The sequence below is a fragment of the Leopardus geoffroyi genome, chromosome B2 (genome assembly GCF_018350155.1).
Source record: "Leopardus geoffroyi isolate Oge1 chromosome B2, O.geoffroyi_Oge1_pat1.0, whole genome shotgun sequence".
Classification (NCBI taxonomy): domain Eukaryota; kingdom Metazoa; phylum Chordata; class Mammalia; order Carnivora; family Felidae; genus Leopardus; species Leopardus geoffroyi.
The window spans coordinates 116,414,702-116,428,662 of record NC_059332.1 but is presented as its reverse complement, the minus strand read 5'-3'; the positions used below and the strand labels follow the sequence as shown (position 1 = coordinate 116,428,662).

At 37.8% G+C, this 13,961-nt stretch overlaps 1 protein-coding gene and 1 pseudogene across 8 annotated transcripts in view; one reads left to right on the top strand and one right to left on the bottom strand.

Moving 5' to 3' along the window:
• The window catches only part of LAMA2 (laminin subunit alpha 2), a 614,828-nt gene that overhangs the window by 578,001 nt on the left and 22,866 nt on the right, over positions 1-13,961 (bottom strand). The gene's annotated exons all lie outside the window — the stretch shown is intronic.
• On the top strand, positions 13,488-13,610 carry LOC123610100 (annotated as a pseudogene).

Sequence of the window (13,961 nt, the reverse complement as noted above, 5' to 3'; positions counted from 1 at the left end):
CTTTCCCTTTGCCTTAACACAGACATGAACTTTTAGTAAAGAAGTTATGAGGTGAATCTATTAGGTGGGATTTCAGGCACATAACCTGAACAAAGATTCCAGCTCACAGAAACATTTTACTTGTCTATGCAGGTAAATATGAACTGATCCATTACTCAGTCAACACACATTCAATTATTCTTATAACCAAGTCAAATATGTGAAATGAAACGCACTGGGGAGGATATTTCAAATTGTTATTATCATCTGTGAGTGGATACTGAAATCAACTTAGCAGTTTAAAACTGCTTTTATTTTTTATTTTATTAATAATTTTATTAAAAATTATTTTATTTAAAATTTAATTGTATTAAAAATTAAAGAATACGGAGTAGAAACATTGGTGTGCATTGAACATAATAAATATGGTTTGAAGACATAACATTTTCATCAGTGTGTGTGTGTGTGCATGCATTATAGAAAAAGAACTAGTTACAATTTAATTCCATTTCTTACCAAAAAAAAAAGTTTAAAGGCCTAACTTCTCATGAAGAGTCAAGTAGAGAGGGGGGACATTGGTGTGTTGACCAAGGTATAAACATTTCCAGTACCCATAGAACGTTACCAATCCCTAATAATCCACCAGGTCTTTGTGTCCACTGCATTCAACTTCACCAATGTTAGGCTTGGTTGATGATTTATACCCAAAACTATACCGTAGAGAATGAATGTATTAAAACTAGATGTCAACCTTAATCAGATTCAGCATATACATATTTAATTCTCCATTTCATCTTTGTTAGCAGAGCTAAAGTGTACTGGGATTTGTTTCACAGTCTTACCATTAAGACTGACATTATATCTGTTGAATACTAAAACAGTTTATCAACTCTGAACTTATTACTATACTAAATATTTCTCATTGGCAAAGTCGTCTTAAATGACTTGAAAAAAAATAAAGGAGGGACTCAGGGGTGCCTGGGTGGCTCAGTAAGTTGAGTGTCTGACTCTTGATTTCGACTCAGGTCATGACCTCACAGTTTGTGGAGCCTGTTTGGGACCCTCTCTCCCTATCTCTGCCCTTCCCCTACTCTCTCTCTTTCAAAATAAATAAACAAACATTTTTTAAAAAAAAAAAAGGGGAGGGACTCAGAAGAAAGTTCAGACTTCCTGAATTTATCTCAGAAAAGGATTACTGATTTTTAAAAGGAGTATATGTATTCAAAATGTGGCCTATAATATCTTTTATTAATCAAGACACAATATTAGTATTAATTAATGGTTAGATATGGAGCATCTTCACTTTATTCTGGGCTTCCTTATCTTGAACAAAGACACAAGATTTGAGTTGTCGAATCTTGTCAAATTGAATTTGGGGGCCTATTAAAGCCATCTTGGGTTCACTCTAAATACTGAGAACAAATCATATTATTATTAAAGTATAACAGAAATATTTGAGGGGCACCTGGGCAGCTCATTCAGTTAAGCATTGATTTCAGCTTAACTCTTGATTAAGAGCTTTTGATTTTGGCTCATATCACAATCCTATGCTTCATGAGATCACGCACTGCACTTATAGCACAGAACCTGCTTGGGATTCTCTCTCTCCCTCTCTTTCTCTGCCCCTCCCCATCTCCCCCTTCTCTCTCTCTCCCTCTCCCTCTCCCTCTGTCTCTCTCTTTCTCTCTCAAAATAAATAAATAAACAACAAAAAAATATTTGAGTAACCTCTGGGGATTATCAATTTTGGGTATGAAATGTTCTGATCCTTGAAACCATAAACTGCTCATATCTGCAGATTAGACACCTAAAAGAGAGCTAATATTTGTACTCCAATCCTATTCCCCCCAAAAAGGTTTTTTAAAGAAACTCAGAACAGACTCAAAGCTAAAGCACCTGAACAGCTGTGAAAAGATCTAATTTTATCTTTGAAGTCCAACACTCAATCATATCAGTACATAGAAAGATAGATAATCAGTCTTCAGTATAAAAAAGAATTGTAGGATAAGCAATATAGAAATAGTAGAAATAGTAGGTAGAAATTCTAGATCTGTACGACCATGAAAAAGTCCACCAGAATGGCTCTGTAATGAAGGACTGATGCAGAGTCTCAGTCCAAAGGAATTAAGACCACAAAGAGAGTAGAGAAGGGAACAAGATGTCTCTTCAGTTTGCACCTGAGCAAGTTCCCCTGTCCAGCTCTCATAATAGGACTTAAACACTGTTGGACATCCAGAGCAAGATGCAGAACAAGACAGGGCTGTGTGAAAAACAAAAGTAATCAAGAAACAAACCACTTACTGCCATATGACAATATGTGTTTTTGTAAATACGCTTCATTTATTTATTTTTTTACTTTAGAGAAATAGTGCACACACAAACAAGGGAGAGGGGAGGGGCAGGGGGGGAGAGAGAGAGAGATGGGTGGGGGAGAATCCCAAGCAGGCTCCAAGCTCAGCATGGAGCTGAACAGGGGGCTCAATCCCATGACCCTGGCATCATGACGGGAGCCAAAATCAAGAGTCAGAAGCTCAATGAACTGAGCCCCCCCACCAGATACCCCTGTAAAAACATTTTAAAAAGACGTTATAACTGAAGAATAAAGACAGTGGTTTTCTCTAAGTGGAACACTAGGAGTAAGGATGCTATGTTTGAATTTTTTTTTCATTGAAAAATTAACACACATAATATAAAATTTACCATCCTAACCATTTTGAAATGCACAGTTCAGGAGCACTGAGTACATTCATATTGTTGTGCAACTATCCCCACTATCCGCCTCCAGAACTCTTTGTATCTTCAAAAACTGAAATTCTACACCCATTAAACAATAATTGCCTATTCCTCCCTTTCTCCTCCCCTGGCAACCCATTCTATTTTCTAGCTCTGTACATTTGATTACTTTAAGTACCTCATGTAAGTGTAATTATGCAGTATTTGGTTTTTGTAATTGGCTTATTTTATTCAGCATAATTTCAAGGTCCATGCATGTTATAGCATGTTCCAGAATGGCCTTCCTTTTTAAAATTATATCATATTCCATTATATATATATGCCACATTTTGTTTATCTTCTCATCTGTCCTTGGACACATGGATTACTTCTGCCTTTTATTTATTATGAATGATGTTGCTATAAATATGAGTGCACAAAATCTCTTTGAGATCCTGATTTTAGTTCTTTGGGGTATATATCCACAAGTGGAATTGCTGAATCATATAATAATTCTATTTTTTAATTTTCTGAGAAACTGCCATACTGTTTGCCATAGCGGCTGCACTGTCTTATATTCCCATCAACGGTGTACAGGGTTCTGATTTTTCCACATCCTCACCAACCCTTATTTTCTTTCTTTTTTTAAGGTAGTCACCCTAATACATGTTAAGTTGCATTTGACCTTTTTAAAACCAAAATATATTCATATATTGCTTTCACAAACACATAGAAATATCTTAAGAATATGTGGGGGACTTAAGCATGTGTATTCTGTAAGAAGACTTTTTGATGCTATCTGTGGTTAAATGATTTTCTTCTCTAATAAAAGATGTAATCCTGTAAAGAGCAATTGTAAACAGATTGATGTGAAAGGGTGCTTGTCCTGTAGTGGAGCCAGATAAACATCGCTATGCAGGGAAATAACCCACCTGTCATTAAGCTCATACAAATACCTAACAGAGGAGTATACACTTTAATATAAGAGACTAAGAAGAATGTTGGGTAAACCTTTAGGCTGTTATATAAGGGGAATTGTTTTCCTGGGGTATATTTTCCTGAATCCTGATAACTGGTAATTCAGTTGATAGATAAAATGACAGGCTGTTTCTTTTACTCTAAAAACTTCAATGGATGCCTCCCCCTCCCACTTTCCATTCTCCTCCTTTTCTACTTTTCCTTCACATTTTCTCCTCATCTTCTCATCTCCTCCTCTACCTCTTCCTTCTCCCTAGGTTGTTCACACATGTTAGAATTGAACATTAATGAATATTTAAATAAGAAATTGTTTGGGGGGCACCTGGATGGCTCATTCAGGTGAGTGTCCGACTCTTGATTTCACCTCAGATCATGATCTCACAGTTCATGGGTTCGACCTCTGCTTGGGATTCTCTCTCTCTGCCCCTCCCCTGCTTGCTCGCTCTCTCTCTCTCTTTCTCAAAATAAATAAAAATAACCTTTAAAAAAGCGGTGGTGTTGGATGGAAATGAATTTTATTAATGTCAATAGTTCTGGTGTAGACAAACAACACTGTGGACACAGGACTTGTGTGATAGCCGTATATATGTGGGAAAAAAAAGCTTTCAAAAGACTATTACTAGGATAAAAAGAAACTGACATAAAGGAATGGGCAGAATTGAGAAGATCATGTGATTTTAGTGGACTGTGAAGAATATTTTCTTTTGCCATTACAATTAAGCAGAGATGGTCCTCACCAAATATTCCTTGTGTCCTCTACACTACTCAGCCCCCTTGTAGTTAGGAGGGGCCTATGTCTATCTCATGACAATGAAACGTGAATGAGAGGGATGTGTCTGACTTCCTCGCTGGAGCACCAAAGCACTAGAGGAACAGTTCCACCAGCCCTCATTCTCTGCTGCGAAAAGCCATTTACTGAGTTGGAGACATCACTAGAAGAGAATGGGGACCCTAAGTCACCAGATGGACCCGCATTGGACACGGCATGATGGAGAACTAACTCCCGTAACTTAACTCTCTATTAAGAGATTTGGGGAGTTATGTGCTTCTACAGCATAGCCAGGCATTGATCAGACTGCTACAGCAGATCAGTAATTGTGTTATTAAAAGAATCAGCCGTGAGATTGAGAGCAGTAAGAAAGCAGGGAACATAATTTAAATCCTAAATAATTACTCCTGTAATCATTTTACCATTTCTGTCTCCATTCTTTCCATAGCAAATATATTGGATACATTTATTTTTGGATATTCTTTCATTTTCCTTTTAAAAGAACTCTAGTTATGCAGTTTCTGTAATAATTCCATATTTCTAAAATAACTAGAGTTATTTCATTTCCTAGTACTATATAAATTACCACAAACCACGTGGTTTAGAATAACAGAAATTTATGGGCACCTGGGTGGCTCAGTCGGTTTAGCGTCCAACTTCAGCTCAGGTCATGATCTCCTCATATGTGAGTTTGAGCCCCGCCATCAGGCTCTCTGTTGTGGGCACAGAACCTGCTTAGATTCTCTGTCTCCCTCTCTCTCTCTCTCTCTCTCTCTGCCCTTTTCCTCCTCAAAAAATAAATAAACATTTTTTTAAAACAACAGAAATTTATTCTCTTACAGTTCTGGAGGCTTAGAGGTCAAAGTCAAGGTCTCAGAAAAGTTGGTTTCTTCTAGAGGCTATGAGGGAGAATCTATTCCATACCTCTCTCCTAGCTACTGGTGGCAGCCAGTAATCCTTGGCATTGCTTGGCTTATAGATGCATCACTCCTATCTCTACTTCCAACTTCACATGGCTTTCTCCCTGTACCCATCTGTCTCTCCTGTGCTTACAAAGATATCTGTCATATTAGATAGGGCCGACCCTAACCCAGCATGATCTCCTCTTAACTTAATTACATCTGCAGAGACCCTACTTCCAAATAAGGTCACATTCATAAGTACTAGAGGTTAGGACTTCACATCTTTCTGGAGGACACAAGGCATCCACAACAATAGCTTGCAAATAGTAGCTTATAACAGCTTCCCACATTCTTTTTCTGCAAGTGAATGTTATAAACTGGATTTAAATAACTTTACCTTTAGCCACCATTTCATAAATTGTTTGGTTTTTGTTTAACATAACTATTGCCAGCTTTTAAAAGAAGAAATTTTCTTGGTCTAATACTTCCTCAAGTTCAAACATAATTACTTCTTGCACTTACTGAAAATTATTTTACTATATAAGATATTCTAAGAAGTCTTCACACTAAAGGTGAAAGATCCTGGGTTTCGGGCTTTTTAAGTGCCCCTGCTAAGATAAGTGACAAAAGTACGGCAAAGAGGATCACATGATTAGAAATGGAATGTAGGTGTCCATCCAAATTGTCAGTTGAAAGCCTCTCAGGTTGTTTTTCCATTTGTTCTTTTCTTGATACTCAAGACTTGGTAATTTTTTGGTCTCCCTTTCTCTCCTCCCTCATTAGAATACTTCACACTTTCTCAACATCTGTCTCCTAACACAGAAAGTCAAGAGCAGATTTCAAAGTGCAAGGTCGCCCTAAAATTATTTTTCTCTCATAAACTCATTCAATGCATGTATATATATTTTTAGTAATTCTTTTTTTTAAATTTTTTAATGTTTTTATTTATTTTTGTGAGAGAGAGAGAAACAGAACAAGCGGGGAAGGCTGGGGGGACAGAGAGAAAGAGAGGGAGACACAGAACCTGAAGCAGGCTCGACATTCTGAGCTGTCAGCCAGATACGGGACTCGAACTCACAAACCATGAGATCATGACCGGAGCGAAGTCTGACACTCAACCGACCGAGCCACCCAGTGCCCCTAGTAATTTTATGTAACAATAAGCACTTAGTAAGCCCTGGGAGTACAGTAGTGAATAAACTGAGAGTCCTATCTTGCCAGCATTTACACTCTGAAAGGGAGCACAGAATTTATATACAAACATGGTTAAGTGGAAGGAGGATTTGATTGGGGATGTACAGAGCAAATAAAAGCACCAAATATACAGGGAAATGCAAGCTGGTCTAGAGATCAGGAAGTGCTTCTTGTATGAAGTCTATAAATGCAATTGTAATAAATTGGCATGAATTAGCGGGGTTAATAGAAGAGCGTTGTAGACAGCAACATCATCACGGGCCCATGTTCAGACTGAGACAGACAGCGTGACATGCTCCATAAATCAAAGGAGTTCAGAATGGCTACAGCTTAGATTCTGATTTTAAAAAGTGGTGAGAGATGAGGCTGGACACAAAAGCAGAAGCCAGATCACGAGGTACCTTATAAATAAGGTGATCGTATAATTCATGACCCCAGGCAGACCACTTCTGAGAATAAAAAGGGGCACCAATTAGGCTGGGGCAGCAGGCATAAACCAGGGTTGTCAGAGACTAACTGGGACGGATGGCTACAAGACTTATAAGCCACATTAATGGAGCTTGGATTTTATTCTCAGGTCAATCAGATGCCATTATAACATTTTATATAGAGGAGTGGCTCAAAGCCATTGTATTTTATAAAGCTCACTCTCACTGAAGTCTAATAAACAAATGGGACAGGGTGAAATGGGTAGCGGGAAGATCCATTAAAAGACTCTGTGATCATTTCTAGTTGTGAGATGATGGTGGCCTGGACTGTTGTAAGGATGGTGAGCCTGTAAGGAAATGATGAAGTAACACTGGGTTGAACCATATGAAATTGCTGCTACTTGCCATTTTTTAACCCACACAAGTAGCAGTTTCATAAGGCTCAACTAAGAGATTTGTAGGAAATGGGACTGATCGGATTTATTTGGCAAGTGTGTGGTAGACAATGAACAATTTGAAACATTAATGTGTCCTATTTTTTTCCCATGTGACTAATACTGGCTGAATCATAGACTATGAAGATGTCCTTTTATTGTGGAAGCCTGAGGCTGGGGTAATGGAGGAAAGAGAACAACTACAGATCCCAAATCTATGGTTTCTGAACCCGAGGTCAGAACTCGGGTAACAGTCACTGGGGTATTTGAGAGCAGAAGGAACATGTTCTCCACTGAACCAAGTTCCTCCACAATCCACCAGCACCTTCCCCTAGACCAGCCCCCGGACCACAAAGGACAAAAGAATTAGCAGAGGTGAGAAGAGGAAAGTCAAGCATATGGGAGTCCCCTGCAGAGCTCAGAGATTAGATTGGCCTACTCTAATGCCACATCACCTAGTTCTGCCAGTTTATAAGTACAACCCTGGGTGAATCAGTTAACATTATGCCCCAGTTCCTTGTCTATAAAATAAGAACAATATTATCCACATCATTGTACTGTCCTGAGAATTAAATAAGTTAATATATTTCCAGCACTTTTAATGGTACATGGCAAATACCAACCACTATATAATTGATTACAGTAGTAGTAACACGAGTATTATTATCAGGATTGACTGACATCGTTTTACATTGAAGTTTAAAACCTAGAATACTCACAGTTGCTACCTGCACATGACAAGGGAACAGTTTATTGTAGATGGCTCATGTACAAGTAGGCAAAAGCAGGGAAACAACACGAATAATAACCCCCATGGGTGCTCTATGCTTCTCAAAAGGGGAGGCAGAAGAAGACTCCCAACATACTTATGGGTCCATTAATGAGGAAAAAAAGTACAAATCTGCCCATTCGCTAAAGATTCCCAGAAGGCAATGCAAAGTGAGCAGCATAGGAGAAAAACATGGGCCAGATGGCATATATGGTTGACACACTGAAGGAACACTGAGGAACTGAATCTGTCCTAGCAGGAGGGATTCCTAATCTCCTCTAGTTGAAGCAATCACAATATACTGTCTATGCAGATCCAATTTAATCAAGATCCAAAACGCACACCTCCTTGTCCTGACCTCACAATGTTACACATCATGTTCCTCTCCGCATTTAGACTCCATATCAGTAGAAAGATCAGGAGGCTGAACCTTGAAATGACTCTCAGCTTTCAATGGAAAAATGACCCCCAAATTACTAGATTGAACTGAAATGACCTGAAAACTCTTAATTAATTTGTTTACCATAAGCAAACTGGAGGCTCAGAGTCGCTAGAATTCTATACTAGAAATACAAAATTTGCCTATTTTTGCACGACGCTGTGAATATTACACCTGTTACAAGAGAATGTTGGGTGGGATGGAGAGTATGAAGGAAATGAAGATTAGGATGACTACTAGGTTTCTGGCTGAACAAGGGTTGGGTAACAGTACTTTTCTAGATTGTGCTTATTAGAGGAGAGCTAGAAAAGGAACAGATGGTAAACATGAAAATTCTGACTTCCAACATTCTGTCTTTCATTAACTCCAATGTTTATTTTATTATACAAATATATTAAATTTTCAGACAAACAGAACTATTACAGGAATGTGTGTGTGTGTGTGTGTGTGTGTGTATTTACACACATTCATTCTAGCACTTTACTTAGATCCTAAAGCATAGGTTTCCAATATTTCTAGAATCAAGTAGAAAATTCCTACTTCACCAAATTGAATTATAAGCTTAGAAAATTAACAGCAATGATACCAGTTTGTTTTGGAAACATCACCAAGTTGGAGGAAAAAAATTACTTTTGCTTATTTTCAAAGCTTTCATGCAGGAAAATAATAAAACTAATCTTTCTGTCACACTGGGTGTGACAATGACATTAAAGGAAAGGGACTAAGAAGGACAGAGGAGGGATATTGAAATTAAAAAAGAAAGGGGGGAGACAGATACAGAGATACAGAGTAAACTAAAGAAAAATGTAGATGTAAATAATACTCCAAATGGTATACATTCAGCAAAAAGGTTGTGGTGGAATAAAAATTCCATGGGGAAGAACCAGGGTTGATGTCAAGCTTCTCTCATTTTCCTTACCTCCAGAAACAAATATAAATATATATAAATCCTGAAGCTAGCAAGGGGAGTTTCTCTGCAGAAGCTAGTAGGCCATATATAAAGCAATAAAATACAATTTAGCTTTCGCAGCATGGAAAAGGAGTACAGAAGAAGGCAAAATTTAAAAAAATGACTTAAAACATTTTTCATGAAAAAAAAATTGTAATGTTTATTTATTTTTGAGCATGAGTGGGGAGGGGCAAAGAGAGAGGGAGACACAGAATCCCAAGCAGGTTCCATGCTCTGAGCTGTCAGCACAGAGTCTGATGCGGGGCTCGAACTCACAAACTGCAACATCATGACCTAAGCTGAAATTGGACGCTTAACTGACGAGCCACCCAGGTGTCCCCAAAAATGATTTTTTAAATTGAGAACATAGAAAAAATTCTTAACTAAGAAATATAAGGTAAAATATATTTCTCTCCATATAATTACAATTCTTCAAATCACTTGATCAAATTTCTGGGGTGGAATGATGGAAATCTCTCACTCTCTTTCTCTCTCTCTCTTTCTTATTTATAGTATATAATTGCATAAGTTATAAATATATATTATCCTATTACCAGTGCTTATTTTTAAAGAAAAGACTTTATTTCATGTTCTATTTTTGGAAGGAAAACAGCAAGGAGAAAGAATGAGACATCATGGAATAGAGGAAATCAAATCCAAAGGAAAGAGAAAGAAATAAGAAAGAAAGAAAGAAAGAAAGAAAGAAAGAAAGAAAGAAAGAAAGAAAGAAAGAAAGAAAGAAAGAGGAAGGAAGAAATAAAAAGAACAAGAATCAGGTGGGGGGAGGTAGAGAAGGGGCAATAGTAAACACAAACATAAAGACAATTAGGGCAGAAGAGTGGTGAACACTCCTCACCTCTTAAACCTAATGCTTAAAAACGTCTCCTTTCCAAAACTCCACCCCATCAGATCCAATCTTACCATCTTCACTGTGACTTACTGAAATCATTCTTATTAAAACAGAGAAAATGTTCAGCTTGAGGACAAATGGGTTTCCATTTTTACCTGACTGTTCAGATGGAAAAAACGTTGGGTGGGAAAGCTATGAATTACCCCTGTCCCTTAGTCATGGCCTGACCCCATAGCCACTGCAGACAGGACACAGCAGCTTTGAAAAGTAGTGGGATACCTCCTAGACTCAATGTCCAAACAACTGGAGACACTCCACCCCATAAAGAAAAGATTTTAGGGTTGTATGCAACCAGATTCTAACTTAAAGGGAAACTTTGGATAAAAAAGAAATCACAAAGTGAGAAAAACTTGAAATATCAGTTATTTTACTGAAGCATGATCAGAGTGGTGAGATTTTTCAGATTTTACTCAATTGCCATGCCCAGTTATAAGAGCATTCCATAATCCATTTTACAAGCAGTCGCATAACTAATGAAGTACACACGTGTCAGAAACCCAGTGATTCAGGGGCGCCTGGGTGGCGCAGTCGGTTAAGCGTCCGACTTCAGCCAGGTCACGATCTCGCGGTCCGTGAGTTCGAACCCCGCGTCGGGCTCTGGGCTGATGGCTCAGAGCCTGGAGCCTGTTTCCGATTCTGTGTCTCCCTCTCTCTCTGCCCCTCCCCCGTTCATGCTCTGTCTCTCTCTGTCCCAAAAATAAATAAAAACGTTGAAAAAAAATTAAAAAAAAAAAAAAAAAAAAGAAACCCAGTGATTCAAACACAAATTTTTTCAGTTGCTAAAATTGGTATCTCCATTTAGTGTTCTCTCTGATTATTACATTTATTCTCAAGTGCCTAGAAACTGAATGAGTGAGAATATGAATCAATAGAATTAAGTTCTTCTGCAATTTTACCCAGGACTTTGAAACATTTGGCCTCCATTCCCATATTCCCACTAGCCAAACAAGCTTTTTGGATACCTGGCTACCATGCTGCCCAGCTAGGACCAAAAAACCATTACGGAGATTTTTCCATGAGAAGCAGGACGATCATCACCAAAAGAGATGGTGATGGTGAGAAACTGGCAGCAAAGAACGACACAGCAATTAGGTAATAAATAACAGCAGCCAAAGGCAGATAATCAGGCATTAGGTATGTACGCAATTAAATATTTCAATTTTGATGAAAATTGTATTTAGATACCTGAAAACAACAGTGACTTACCAATTACTTAATACCTTTTATTTTAGAAATAAAGAGCAAGGAAGTTATCTCTCATCACACATACTGGACGGACTATGGCCCAACCACTGAGCTTACATTATTGTCCCACAAGGAACAATTATAGTTTTCACTACAAATACCCAAATAAAGACTTGGGTTTTATTATCGTGGCCTCCGAGGTCCATTTTTTAAACTACAAATAACTAGAAGACTATCCACTTGCATAAACATCATTCCAAATGGTGATACGATTCTTGTCAGACGATGTATTTCCCACTGTTGAAGTAATACTCCCATCGAGTGGAGTTATATGAGACACTGCCAATTTTGCCTACAGACAAACACACTTCAATAGTTCTCACACAGCATGAAGGCATTTATCATTATTCAAATGCAGAAGAAAAGAAAAGGTTCCGATGTTTCTGACATTATAACTGGCTTGTGGTAAACTGCTGTTAAGCAGTGTTCGGTGGGCTATATTCATCCCACACAATTGGAAGAGATCACTCATGCTGTTCCACAAAATACTAAAAGAATCAGAAATTCTCTGGGTAGAATTTCTTCCTTAGCTCTTACGCTGTACTCCCATAGAGTCTTCAAAGTCAACCACAGACTGATCTAAAAAAACAGATGAGCAGTTAAAAAAGGGAAATACGTATGTACGTTATGTACCGTATGTGTTTTTGTATGTATTTTTTTAAGAAAAGCAATGTGTTTTTTTTCCATTATTCTTTCTGTCTTGTTCATGTGAGCCTGAGTGGAATGGTTACAGAATGTTTTGACAAAGGCAAGTAGATGTTGATTTTCAGCACTTGACCAAATATTGAATGTATCGCAATGGCATTCAGGCAAAGTTCCATGTGAAGCAAAACGTTTCAAATGAGACCAACCTTCTCCCATCTCAGCCTTACCTTTATCACAGAATAGGGTCTAGCAACAAACTGCTACAAGTAGAGCTATTCATAAATGGGTCTAATTGTTTCAAGTGTTCCCTTACTCAAAATCAGTAATTTACACAGGGTATAGGAACATTTGGGGAAAATGTTTTTGTTTGTAAAAAAAAAAAAAATTAATTTGAAAATTACCACATATTACGAATACTGTATTGAATTTAGGAATTTATTTATAAAATACTATACAATATGAATATCCTGCCAAACTTAAGAACACATTTTAGACACTATAAATGAAAACATATTTAGATTCAGTAGTAATGAACTCAGAAATGACTAGCCCATGTTCAATTCTGTTTGTTTTAGAGAATTTTCTGTCTTTGCCTTAACACTTAAGCAAACGAATTATCTTAAGGGTCATCTAAATTGAGGTTCCTGGGTGACCCAGTCGGTTAAGGGCCCAATTCGGCTCAGGTCATGATCTCACAATTATTGGGTTTGAGCCGTGCATTGGGCTCTGTGCTGACAGTGGAGAGCCTGCAGCCTGCTTCTGATTCTGTCAACTTCTCTCTCTGTCCCTCCCCCACTCACGCTCTCTCTCTCAAAAATAAACAAACATTGAAAAAAAAATTTTTTTTAAAGAGTCAACTAAATGGAGGTGTCCAGGAATTCTGACTTTGTTGTCACCTAGGTAGAAAATCTTTCAAATTAAAACAAATATGGGACTCCTGGGTGCCTCAATCAATTAAGTGTCCAACTTTGACTCAGGTAATGATCTCATAGTTTGTGAGTTTGAGACCCATGTTGGGACAGCTTGGAGCCTGCTTTGGATTCTTTGTCTCCCCCTTTCTCTGTTCCTTCCTCACTCGTGTTCTCTCTCTCTCTCTCTCTCTCTCAAAACTAAACATTTAAAAAAATTAAATCAAGCTTTGCGCAGTGGCAGTATCGTAGCCAATGAGGTTTATCCGAGGCGCGATTATTGCTAATTAAAAAAATTAAATCAAATTAAATTAAAACAAAGAAGTAAATTAGAAATAAAGCAAGTTCTTCTTCTGAGGTGAGCACAACTATGTCAAAACTATCCTGGAGATTGGGTTGGGATGCACTGGGGCCAGGAGCTGTACTGAACTGAAGCAGCTATTATGGGCATTTTTATGGAGTATTGCACAGTTAAATTATAGAGGTCAGCTCTTATCCTAAGTTGTATTTCTTTGTTGTTCCCTTCATGTTTGTTTGTTTGTTTTTTGCTAATTTCAACTTTCACTTTTCTAACAAACACGTATATATTTTCTAAGGTACAAAATCAAATGTGCCTAATAACTATTCACACAGTATTTAGCTCCCTTTTTATGCCAGGAAGCCAATGAGCACAAACCATTGACTTGAAATGTCAGTTTAG